Genomic DNA, 13,825 nt, shown 5'->3' on the forward strand with positions numbered 1-13,825 from the left:
CGGAATTGTACATGAGTGGCACTTTGTCCACTGAAAGGGGGAAAAGTACAGGCAGAAACAATCACTAATATTGATGAAATATGTCAGAGTTGAGCAGTTAAAATTGGACTGGTTTAAAATAATAGCTCACTTGAACATGAAAATTCTGTCATTATTTTCTCAGTCACTGCAGACCTGATTTTCTTTCTTCCATTGAGCAAAGGCACAATTTTTGATAAATATACTGAACATTTTTCCTCCAAGTTAACAAGGTGGACTGCAGCTTTTATGCGTCTAAATATAGAGCACCTTACAAGTATAAAAGTATGGCATTCAATTTGGGAACAAATTGTTCTTTTGAATCAGATCTTTTTACTGAATTGGTTGATTGGTTCAAAAAGCCATTCTGAATCATTTAATTAATCAGACTGATTCAGTTCTTGAATTCCCAACACGTTCCCATTCCCAACTCGTCACATATTGACGCTTGGTCAGGACCACTTGGCGTCGCTTTTTGACGCTCAAGGTAGCGTAATTTTTTTGACGTGCAGGGTCCTCCGTTGTTTTCAGTTCTTTGTCTTAATTTAATGGTTTGCATGCATTTGTAAAAAATAGAAATAATTTCATATAAATGTATACTTTAATTGGAGCACCTAACCCCACTCCTACCCTAAATCTATACCCACTTCTGAACAATATAAAACATGTAACAGGCAAATAAGTGCAGTCACAGGTATTTATTGCAAAAACTGACCATAAACAAGCATTATAAATGGATTACAAACAAGTCGTGTTGCATTCCAAGTCTTCTGAAGCCATACAATGTCTTTATGCAAAGAAGAGTGTTAAACAAAGTTTTAATCGCTGAAAAAGATCCCGCTCCATTAATGTGCTCGTATCTCATTCTGAAGCATACTCCCGTCGTGTAGCATTTCACAACCAAGGCTGACGTAAGGCTGCTTCTGGCAGCATTTTTGGAATTTGCGCATGCGCACAGACTGCAGCACACAGGATGAGCTTTGCGGCGGACGAAGACAGCGATCATGTCTATTCCCCTCACAAATCAATCGTTTTGCCTCGTTAGACTTGGAATATTCATATTTGTTTTAGTAAATTATGACAGTAGTTGTAACTGCTTGTTATATTTTGTGTTTTATTGACAAATGGTAGGTTTAGGGGCAGGGTTTGGGTTACATGCTCATAAATGTGTAAATAGCAGGGGTGTAGAATTAGGGGGGGACGCAAGGGACGTGTCCAGCGACTACCAAACTGTCCCTAGCAATAATTTTATGTCCCCACCAATGTCAAAAGAAAACATACGCCCTTGGTAAATAGTGTAACATAAATAAAACTGTTGTGACTGTTTACATTGAAAAATCACACCCCAACATATGTGCAATAATGGCAATATTGTTACCCAATATATAATTTAATCATGACAATAAAATTCCCAGTACCTTTCACGAAGGCATATTGATGCCAAGGGTTTCTTATTTAAAGCAATGGAGGACCCTGCACGTCAAAACAATTACATTAAAGGGGTACCCTATGCGTCTAAAAGTGATGCCAAGTGGTCCTGACCCAGCGTCAATATGTGACGAGTTGGGAGTGAGAACGTGTTGCAACCAAAGACTATAGAATACCCCTTGATCTATTAGTAGTGGTTAACAGCTCTCTTCAGAAGACTTGGAATATAACCACTTTTACAACAACTTTTGTATTGCTTTTATGGCAATTTTGCATCCTTTTGGAAGCTTCGGCTTCTATTCATTGGAGTTGCATAGAAAAGGGACATTAGGATGTTGTCCAAAATATCTGTTTTTGGAGGAAAGAAAGGTTTAGAATTAAGTAAAGGGTGAGTAAATGTTGGCATGATGATGTCTGAATTGTAATTTTTGGCTTGACCAATTTTGTTACCAAAGATCTCATGGGTGAACAACTGAAAAATGCAGTGGTATGCACCAGAATATCATTTGTTTTTATTTAATTCATAATCTATTCATGCATTACAGGGTTTCTGCAAGTCTTAAAAAGTCTTAATTTCCCCTTCCACAGATTCAAGCCTAAAAAGGTCTTAAATCAGAACAGAAAGTCTTAAAAGTATTGCATACACTATATACAGTTTGTATATATACATATATATATATATATATATATATATATATATGTGTATATGTATATATATGTGTGTATGTGTATATATATATATATATATATATATATATATATATATATATATATATATATATATATATTATACTATACTATAGTGTGTGTGTGTGTGTGTATATATATATATATATATATATATATATATATATATATATATAAAATGCCTTATGAAAGTATTCATACCCCATCATTTTTCACGTTTTATGTTGCTGTCTTATGTTAAACTGCTTTAAATTCCTATTTTTCCACATCAATCTACACTCTATACACCATATTGACAAAGCAAAAACAGAACTGTCACAACTTCGTAATTTATTTAATATAAAAATAAAAAAAAATAAAAAAACTCATACCCTTAACTAAATATTTAGCTGAAACACCTTTACAGTCTCAAGTCTTTTTTGTTTAATGCTGCAAGCTTTGTTCATGCACATTTTCATGTCTATCATTATAGGATACTTACATTGTTTGTTTTTTGAAAAAACGAGGTGATTGTTTTTTGTCTCTTCATTGCCTTTATGTGGCATTTGCAGTTGATTTTTTTTCAGTTCAGAAAATCACCGACTCAGCTCAGTCATAAATTGTATATGATCACTATGGTTACCGCTCATACAGGCACGAGGTCCCGCCTTTGTTGCCTCTGATTCGCTAGAAGGGCTCTCTCCGATTGGCTACACTAACGCGACCCCTAAACCTACCCAATAGGAGGAGACCCTTCTAGCCAATCAGAGGCGAAAAAAGGCGGGACCTTCCCCTACCATCCTGGGCAAAAAAGAATCGCACCCCGGCGTCACTCAGAGAGAGTGCAAACACTGGTTAATCCTCTGTTTTACCGATTTTTGTCGCCTTTCGTAGGGATAGTGAGGGCGGGGGACGGATCGGGTCACTATGAATTTGGGGGGGTCATGTCCCCCCCGTCCCTAGTGCCATCTGCGCGCCTGGGCTCTGGCTGGGCCACTCAAGCAAATTCACAGTTGTCTATAATTGACTCTTGCTGTGTGCATAGGGTCATTGTCCTGTTGGAAGGTGAACCTTCTGCCCAGTCTGAGGTTCTGAATGCTCTGGACTTGGTTTTCATTAAAGGGCCATCGGATGCCCATTTTCCACAAGTTGATATGATTCTTTAGGGTCTTAATGAAAAATCTATAACATACTTTGGTTAAAATTTCTCAATGGTAGTGTAAAAAACACCTTTTTTACCATGTCAAAATCAGCTCTGTTTTTAGAAAGCCATTTTAGTCCATGTTGCTTTAAATGCTAATGAGCTCTGCTGACCCCGCCCCTCTCTTCCGTGGGGTGACAAGCGATACTGTTTACCTTAGCCACGAAACTGTCTAACTAGCACATTCTTAGGAAAGGCCATTTGCAAAGATAAAATTATATAACATAAAAAAACCTATATGTCGGGAGTAAATGACGACCACAGCATGAGGCTGCTACCAGCACACTTTACTTTTGGGATGGCACTCTGCAGGTGATGAGCATAGCTGGTTTCTTTCAAACATGATGTTTGGAATTGAGGTTCATCAGACTAGAGAATCTTGTTTCTCAGAGTCTGAGGGTCCTTCGGGTGCTTCTGTAGATTTCTCCCATCTGCATATATGATCATGGAGCTCAACTAGAGTGACCATCAGGTTCTTGGTCACCACACTAACCAAAGCCCTTCTCCAGTTTGAACAGATGTCCAGCTCTAGGAAGAGTCCTGGTTGTTTCAGCCTTCTTCCATTAAGGCCATTGAATTTGCCACAGGTTAATTTCACTCGAAGTGTAGTGACGTCTACAAGCAACATGTATGCTCCTGAGCTAAATATCTATTAAAAGATAAGGGTATGAATACTTATGAAATTGAATCATTTAAGTTTTTTATTTTTAATAAATTTGCAAAGATGTTAAAAACCAGTTTTTTTGCTTTACCATTATGGTGTATGGAGTGTAGATTGATGGGTAAACATGTAATTTAAAGCAGTTTAACATAATGCAGGACCATAAAACATGGGGGGGGGGGGGGATTAAGGGTATGAATACTTTCGCAAGGCATTGTGTGTGTGTGTGTGTGTGAGTGTGTGTATATACAGTGAGAAAAATAAGTATTTGAACACCCTGCTATTTTGCAAGTTCTCCCACTTAGAAATCATGGAGGGGTCTGAAATTGTCATCGTAGGTGCATGTCCACTGTGAGAGACATAATCTAAAAAAAAAAATCCAGAAATCACAATGTATGATTTTTTAACTATTTATTTGTATGATACAGCTGCAAATAAGTATTTGAACACCTGTCTATCAGCTAGAATTCTGACCCTCAAAGACCTGTTAGTCTGCCTTTAAAATGTCCACCTCCACTCCATTTATTATCCTAAATTAGATGCACCTGTTTGAGGTCGTTAGCTGCATAAAGACACCTGTCCACCCCATACAATCAGTAAGAATCCAACTACTAACATGGCCAAGACCAAAGAGCTGTCCAAAGACACTAGAGACAAAATTGTACACCTCCAAGGCTGGAAAGGGCTACGGGAAATTGCCAAGCAGCTTGGTGAAAAAGGTCCACTGTTGGAGCAATCATTAGAAAATGGAAGAAACTAAACATGACTGTCAATCTCCCTCGGACTGGGGCTCCATGCAAGATCTCACCTCGTGGGGTCTCAATGATCCTAAGAAATTGTGAGAAATCAGCCCAGAACTACACGGGAGGAGCTGGTCAATGACCTGAAAAGAGCTGGGACCACCGTTTCCAAGGTTACTGTTGGTAATACACTAAGACATCATGGTTTGAAATCATGCATGGCACGGAAGGTTCCCCTGCTTAAACCAGCACATGTCCAGGCCCGACTTAAGTTTGCCAATGACCATTTGGATGATCCAGAGGAGTCATGGGAGAAAGTCATGTGGTCAGATGAGACCAAAATAGAACTTTTGGTCATAATTCCACTAAACGTGTTTGGAGGAAGAAGAATGATGAGTACCATCCCAAGAACACCATCCCTACTGTGAAGCATGGGGTGGTAGCATCATGCCTTGGGGTGTTTTTCTGCACATGGGACAGGGCGACTGCACTGTATTAAGGAGAGGATGACCGGGGCCATGTATTGCGAGATTTTGGGGAACAACCTCCTTCCCTCAGTTAGAGCATTGAAGATGGGTCGAGGCTGGGTCTTCCAACATGACAATGACCCGAAGCACACAGCCAGGATAACCAAGGAGTGGCTCTGTAAGAAGCATATCAAGGTTCTGGCATGGCCTAGCCAGTCTCAGACCTAAACCCAATAGAGAATCTTTGGAGGAGCTCAAACTCCGTGTTTCTCAGCGACAGGCCAGAAACCTGACTGATCTAGAGAAGATCTGTGTGGAGAAGTGGGCCAAAATCCCTCCTGCAGTGTGTGCAAACCTGGTGAAAACTACAGGAAAGCGTTTGACCTCTGTAATTGCAAACAAAGGCTACTGTACCAAATATTAACATTGATTTTCTCAGGTGTTCAAATACTTATTTGCAGCTGTATCATACAAATAAATAGTTAAAAATCATACATTGTGATTTCTGGATTTTTTTTTAGATTATGTCTCTCACAGTGGACATGCACCTCGATGACAATTTCAGACCCCTCCATGATTTCTAAGTGGGAGAACTTGCAAAATAGCAGGGTGTTCAAATACTTATTTTCCTCACTGTATATATATATATATATATATATATATATATATATATATATATATATATATATATATATATATATATATATATATATATATATATATATATATATATATATATATATATATATATATATATATATATATATATATATATATATATATATATATATATATATATATATATATATATATATATATATTATAAAAAAATTTGGCAGATTTTTTTGGCAGATATTTGTTCTTGTTTTAATTATAAACTCGTAATGGCTTATTATGTTCCATTTAATTTATTCCTTAAATTTTCTTTACATGGTCTTAAAAAGACTTAAATTTACCTTCATATAAAGCTTGCAGAAACCCAGCATTATTTAATTTCATTCATTCATCCACTGTTATTTTTTTCACACATTCCTCACATTTGATGTCAGCACTATGCCATTTATTATACTACAACAACAAGGCTGAAACACACAAGTAGACTTAACTGGAAAAGTGTATGTGAGCTTGAAGATTGGCGTTTGTAAACAGTAGGTGGTGAGAGGGTCCATATGCTTTGTGCAGTCAGCCCTCTTAGTGAAAAGTTTATTTAAACCTCTGAACATGTGCTTGTGCTTGGTAATGACAGACAATAAATCAAAAGAGACAGGCCTTGAGCTGAAATAACGAAGAATAAAACCTCTCACCATTGATTTAGTAGAAAATGTGTGTGGATTTTATAGATTTACTGTGCTGAGAGGCATTTGACTGAATTTATAGCGCAGATATGGCAGAATGTACTATACGTTGTGGTGTGTGTGTGTGTGTGTGCGCGTGTGTGCGTGCGTGTGTGTGTGTGTGTGTGCGCGTGTGCGTGCGTGTGTGTGTGTGTGTGTGTTCATAGATATCCTTCTTTGTGGTCTCTTGTTTCCTGCCCCGCAGGGTTGTCCTATTGGAAAAATAAATTGGATGTGACACAGTTTGAACGCCTCTCTGGGACTTGAACATGCTAACCAGTGGCTTTATTAATTAGCTGATAATGAACCGCTCATGCTCTGTTCCACTCAGAGGTGAAGCTGTAGATTCTGTTCTCATCGGTGTGTTAATTACAGGTGCCTGTGGTGCGGACGACCCCTCTCTTTCTCTCTGTCTCTTTTTCTCTCTGTCTGCCTGTATATTCAGCACATACTACATTAATGCTGTCGACAGGGACCATAACATCTGGAGGCGACATGTGTGTGGCATTTGAGAGCGTGTGGAGGAGACAGTGAGCATGTGTTGGTTGCAGCATGTGCAGGGGTTTATGTATTTTACATTTGTTTGTGAAAGAGAGAGTCATCTATCTATCTATCTCTCTCTCTCACTCTCTCACTCTTTCACTCTCACTCACCCTCACATCGTTTCCAAACCTGAGAGACCTTCACTCATCTTTGGAACACAAATTAAGATTTTTTTTGATGAAATCCGAGAGCTTTCTGACCTTGCATTGACAGTAACGCAACTAACACGTTCAAGGCCCAGAAAGGTAGTCACTGGTTATGAGACTTAATCACTGATAATAGAAAGTGTCAGATTATCTAAGGTCAATGACTGGTCAGACCACTATTGTCACTCCCACTGATAAGATGTTTATCTGATTTGGAGTCAGGCCTAAATCCAATGTCAATTTCTGTGGATGAGATACCGAGATTTAAGATTAAAATGATATGTAGATTGTACTGTATTGATTTTGTGTGTGTCCAGCAATTTACAGATGAAAGAATCTGTAGAATTTTCTATGAAGGGAATATACAGTACAGCATAATGGGATTGATGCTCAATGAACATAATGGTTGACATCATAATCTGTGAATAATCCCTGTTGGTTTGGTTCATAATCTGACCGAACTAAAATGTATGCACGCCTGTGTGTGCTGTAGAGTATGTAATGCATGTGCTTGTATGTGTTATGTTGTGTGTGAACGGGGAAGATGGGCGGATGGGGAATTACAGAATTACAGCATGGTACATTTTTCACAATCGTAAAAGGCTTGGAAGCTCACTTGAGGATGACACTGCAGAGAACACCGTTTATCAGTGTAGGCAGTTTGTCAGAGCTGTCCTCAAAGTGCTCTTTAATACCTCTGCTCAAAGTGCTGCCTCTTTCTCTCTCCTACTTTTTTTTTTTTTTTTTTCATCTGTCTGATTAGGGAAGCTGCTTTTTAGGTGTCTGCATATAATCATTTTCACTATAGCTCACAGATCAGAGTGTAAAAAAAGTCACTAAAAGCCAGAACATGATGGGGAAATGGGATAGATGAAAAGATTTTCACTGGATTTTGCACCCTAAAGGGGTCATATCGTATTTTCCTTGATCTTTTGAGATAAGACTTTATTGTGCTATGGAACCGTGCTGTATATATCAGAACTCAGAATTTCCTCCACATGCAAAAAGGATGTTTATTGAAACTGCTGCAGAAATGACTCATTCAATACCTCTGCAATTTTTTGATATTGCTATTGCTATTGTGACTCTGTCAATTAAAAATATAGGCCTATATGTAATTCCTACAATTATTTAAGGTATTTCAGATCTGTTTGACTGGGATTGCGTTGGTTTCTTAATCATTATTACATCAAGCTAAAATGCATGAATGTATATATTTTATTTGTATGTATGAATGGACACACAGTATTTGAAAAACAAAAATTTAAATAAATAAGTGAATAAGTAACGATATCAGGCGTGTTCTGCCAGTTACATGACAGTTGGGAGCAATTTAAATGGTGAAAAATTGTATGGACCTTGGTGATATCTGGTGGTGATATCTGGCTTCTTTTTGCAATACATGAGATAAAAGTAGGGATGCAAATTTCGACAGCCAAAAATGGCATTATCAGTTTTGGCTGAAAGAGAAAAAGGTCAAAAATGTTCATCTGTTCAGCATCATACATAACGTAGACTTATGTCATATATTGTTGAAAAGGTCTCAACTAGCAAATTACAACAAGCATCCACCATGCAGGATCTTAATACACATTACTTAATTTTTTACTTTTACAAGTGAAAGTAGTTTGAATATTCACATATTTGAGCAATTATAGTCATGCATGCATGATTTTTCTTCTTTCCCAAGAAAAACAATTTTGTGTCTCATTTCATTGGGTGAACCAGCTGTCAGTCTGAGTGGGTCTGTATCACCTTATGTAGCCTCACTGCTCTATGCGATTGCACTACTTCTGACACAAAAGACAAGCTGATTCGGTGTGATGTGATGCGACACAAAATGACAGTTTTGGAAGGGAAACAATGAATGATATTACTTTAGTTATTCAACTGATCTGAGTAAGTCTGATCTTAAAGGCATAGTCCGCATATCATTCCAAACCGGTGTGACTTTCTTTCCTTTGTGGAACACAAAAGAAGATATTTTATAGAATGTTAGTAATGAAACAGTTGTGATGACCCTTGATTTACATTGTATGGATGAAAACAACTAAGACTAATTTCTCAGAACAATTTGAACAACACAAGAGTGATTTTTGAGGCACGTTTGCTGGCCAGTAGTACAGTAGTGGAATGTAGCAAGGCATTCCTTTTAATCCATTCATACATGCTCACCACATTCTTGTCAGCAACACTCACATATTTTGTCCCGACCATCTGGACCAACAGCAGGCCTGGATGCCCTCTGTCAGACTCCCTTGGGAATGGGGAAGGGTGAAGAGCCGGAGCGTCAAATTAATTATCCCAGCGAGTTTGTTTCCCACAGACAACTTGGAAATAGCCTGGACATATCAAGCACTCCAAAATGTGTGGTTTTGACTTCCATTGCTCTTTTTTTAAACTGTTTAAATTTCTTGTTTTGTCAGGAGCATCATTGTGATGCATTGAGCTCCCAGACAAAGATAAAGGGGGGTGGAAAGAGAAAGAGATGGAGGCAAGAGTCTCAGTGGGTATCAGATATTTAATCAGAGTTTGGGGCGAAACAAGGGAACGAGAATAAATGTTTCATGTGCTGAAGTCCCCTGCAGGCCCCTCCACATCTCACATTAAACATGTCATTGAAGCCGTTAGTATGCAGCATGTCTAATTGGATGCAATGCCTGTTTTTCTTTCTTTCTTTGCAGGATGCTGGATTGGGAAATGCATCCTGGGCCTGTTTAGAAGAAAGATGACAGAATGCCCTGACTTCAGCCTGTGAGAGACACGATAAGACGGCAAGAAGCACAAATTGTTATTGAGAGCTTTACAGATTTAATTGTTTTTTGTTTTAAATGTTGTTGATCATATGGTAAAACCAGAAAGACCTCAACACAATACAAACAGGAATCACACCGACACTCAGTTTAGTGTGAACAGTACACGTATACAGTATGTGTGTGTGACTCTAATGTCCAGCCTTTTGAGAGAGCTCTCGACCATTTCATCTTGTGCTTTGTGCTCTTGTTCTTTGAGGGCAGCTTGCTTTAACGTCCCTGTGGTGAAGGTGCTCATGAACATCGGGGTGTGTGTGTTGCTCTAAAGCACACTGAGGTTCTATATTCTCTCCAGGAGGTTATCTAAGTGAGTTTAAAAAGCTCTGACCTGTAAGCTGAAAGCCTGTTTTTGATCTTCTAAGATTTCACTCTCACCAGTACAAAATCTAAAGATGATTTTCAGTATGTTGTGATGTTGAGAGCTGAGCGGATTTTTTTATTTTTAGAAGAAATGGAGCTCATGGAACAGGTGTGAAGGGTCCAAAGGACCTCACAACATTAGTGAAACCTGAAAGCACCTACATAATTAATAAACATGTTATGTAATGTCTTAATGTATGTAAGAATGCAGAAAGGTTTGTATGAAGGTTATGTTTAGTCTTATTGTATGCCTGGGATGTTTTTTAGACCAAAGACCATTTTGTGGATTGCTAGATCACCTATAATAACTGGTATAGTATCATTTTAATCTTTTTACAAACTTTATGATGCTTCATTGCACATCCACTGAAAGAGTGGTTCTCGACAGTATTCAAAGACTCCATGACTATTCCAGTTGTTCATGATTTTACTGGATAAGGATGTTTTTTCTTATTTGATGTTTTATTTCTATACTTGATCAAATAAATATTTTTTTGACTTAAGATATTATTAATATTCATGAAAATTTCAGGTCTAAAATTTATAGATCCAGGTTTTCTAAGACAGGAATCGGTTCTTCCAAGAAACCAGATGTTGAGGGGGGTCAGTAATAGAATTAATTTCTTGTTTATTAATTAATGTTTTAGCTCATTTTAATGCTTGTTTTGTCTTATTTGAAATGCCCTCTGAAGTTTGCTAAGGCTCCGACCCCCAGGTAGAGAACCACTGCATTACTTATATATTATTAATAAAAGCTATATAGATATATACTCTTTACATCAAAAAAGATTAAATTTTAGATACAAGTGAATGGAAAAGGCCCTACCATGACCCAAAAAATGTATTGGTATGTGATGGGTAAGTATTTTTCTAAGCTTAATGTCTGTAAATGAAGCCAAAGGGGTTTATGCACTTGTCTACCTGATATGATCCTATGAGAGGTTTTTATCCAAACCTTATTAATTACACTCAAGGGAGTAGTTATCTTCATCAAATTACAAAGCTGTAAGATCAATAGGCTTATTTCCCTCAATGAAATAAAAATGAGAGTCAGTGAAGAAATAGGTTATAGGAGACAAAGATCAGACTTTTTTTTATTGATAAATCTGATGGACATGCTGATGACTTTATATGTAACCATGACAGCTCCCTTCTTCTGCCTTTCTCAGATTTACACACATTTATAGGATGTGGTGAAAGCCAGAATTCTGGGTGGTGGCAGTCGGAAGAAATGTCAGAAGGACTATAGTGAATGGCTTCTGTTAGTGTTTTTATATGACGATAACCTTATAAGAACCTGCTTCTTTTTTTTCATTATATGTTCATAATAGTTTATAGGGACGTGGAATATGAAAAACGTTTGACTTGTGTCAGGGACTAGTGTTGGTTGTTGCAGGTTGATTGACTTGGAAATGTGAAAATGGAGGTCATACTTGCAGTAAAGGAGTTCTAAACACAAAATCTGTGTTGTTTCTAGTATGTGTCTCTGTGTGCTTATAAAAAGTAGTGTCCTTTAGCAGTCACACTTAACCTACCAGTTCATCATTCAAGCCACCGTCTCCCCCGTCATCCAGATGTGACTCACACCCGTCAGATGAACACACTGAGCAGCCGTCACTGAAAGATGGACAGAAGATGTAATTGCAGGATGGAGGACTGAAGCAGTGCTGCTCTCACACACTAACTGGGTTTCTGCTGGATTCTGAACTGCCACATTTAAACGGTGTTTTGCTAAAGATGGTTTGACCAATAGTCAAAAGTTTTCCTTTCTATTTCTTTCCTTCCTTCCTGTCTTGCATCTTTCGTTTCATCCTTCCATTCAATACATCTATCATTTTTTCCCTTCCTTACTTCCTCCCCTTTCTTTCTCTCCTTCCCTTTCTTCTTTCCTCCTTCTTCATTACACTATCCTTACTTTTTCATCCATCCATTACTCTGTCCATCCATTCATTCCTTTCCCTCCTCCTTTTTTCGCCAGCCCTTCCTTCCTTCATTCCACCATCCTTTCTTTCCCTTCCCACTACTTTTCTTCTTTCCTCCTTTATTGCAACACCCTTTCTTTCTTTTCTGTATCTTATGCCATCCTTCTATCTTTTCCTCCCTTTCTTTTTTGATTCTTTCGTTCTTACTCCATCCATCAATCCCTTTCTTCCTTCCTTTTTCTTTCTATCTTCCTTTCTTCTTTCCAGCCCTACTTTCTTCATTCCACCTTCCTTCCTTTTCCAACTCCCCTCATTTTTATCCTTTTTTAACCTTAGGAAGGATCATTTCCTTTCTTCCCCTTCATTCCTTTCATGTATTCCTTCCATTCTTTCCCTCCCTACTCCTTGTCTTCTTTCCTCCTATATTGCGCCTTTCTTTTCTCTACCTTATGCCATCCTTCCTTTATTTTTTGAATTTTTCTTTCTTACTCTATCCATTCATCCATCCATACCTTTTTATACCTTTCCATCCTATTCTTCCCGTTCTGTTCTTCAGTAATTACCATCTATGCTCATTCCTTCCTTTTATCTTTCTTTCACATTTTGCGTCTTACATCTCCCTTCCTTTCCTCTTTTTCTCTACCAAGACTCAGGGTCGTCCATATCAGATATCGAAGTAATTTTCAAAACTCATTCAGCAGCATATATCTGAGATGCTAGGTCTGTTGTGACTGTATATGTATGACACAGTGTTTTAGAGAGAGAGAGAGAGACATGTCTAGTCATGATAAATAATTTTTACAGAATCATGCTGATAACACTAAAGGGAAAATAATATCCCCTTCATTATCTCCGCCTTCCTTTAGATACAATTTAGCTCAAAGCCCTCCTTTCTGCTCTTGCTCTTTCACTGCTAAATTGGCTTCTCTTTGTGTTTTATAGATTAAGGCTTTGACCCCACGTTCCGCATCGTCCTCTTTGTGTGTGTTCTGACCAGTGTAAAACAACTAAAGGTTAAATCCCCCACTAAGGACTCCATTAATGCCCATCAGTTATCTGTCGGCCATGACTTATGAAGCATTTATGAGCTCTAATTAACTGCTCTAGATTTGAGCGCAAGTGTGAATGTGTGTGTGTGTGTAAATCACAACCTGACAGTCGATGCTTATCTTCAGCTTAATTAACCCCACATAAGTGCCAGGGCCTTTTCTTCTCTTTAACAATCAGCGAATATTAGACACCACATAATTACCTTAATGAAGGGTTCCATCTCATATTTTTAGGCAGACATGGATATATAGTGCACACCTCCCATGTTACAATAGGTTATTCTGCTCCTGCTGTGCTTGCATGTGTTTAATGATAATGCTTGTCATTATGGTCCCAATCTAGGAGAAAAAAAAATGGGAACCTTTTGTAATTATCATTGTAATGTTAAAACAATTTGTTTAACAAAGATATGGTGGTACTAAATATTATGTTTGCTGTTTGTAAAATGAATTTTCTTTTAAAGACTTTCTGAAATC

The 13,825-nt window shown here is 37.9% G+C and overlaps 1 long non-coding RNA gene across 1 annotated transcript in view; it reads left to right on the forward strand.

Moving 5' to 3' along the window:
- LOC131547841 (uncharacterized) overlaps window positions 1-10,776 on the forward strand; it is an 88,968-nt gene extending 78,192 nt beyond the window's left edge. Inside the window, exon 4 of the long non-coding RNA XR_009273031.1 lies at window positions 9,889-10,776. This is a non-coding gene — a long non-coding RNA (uncharacterized LOC131547841). The remainder of the gene's footprint in view (window positions 1-9,888) is intronic.
- Window positions 10,777-13,825: the final 3,049 nt, after the last annotated feature.

This window comes from Onychostoma macrolepis, chromosome 10 (genome assembly GCF_012432095.1).
Source record: "Onychostoma macrolepis isolate SWU-2019 chromosome 10, ASM1243209v1, whole genome shotgun sequence".
In the NCBI taxonomy this organism is placed as follows: domain Eukaryota; kingdom Metazoa; phylum Chordata; class Actinopteri; order Cypriniformes; family Cyprinidae; genus Onychostoma; species Onychostoma macrolepis.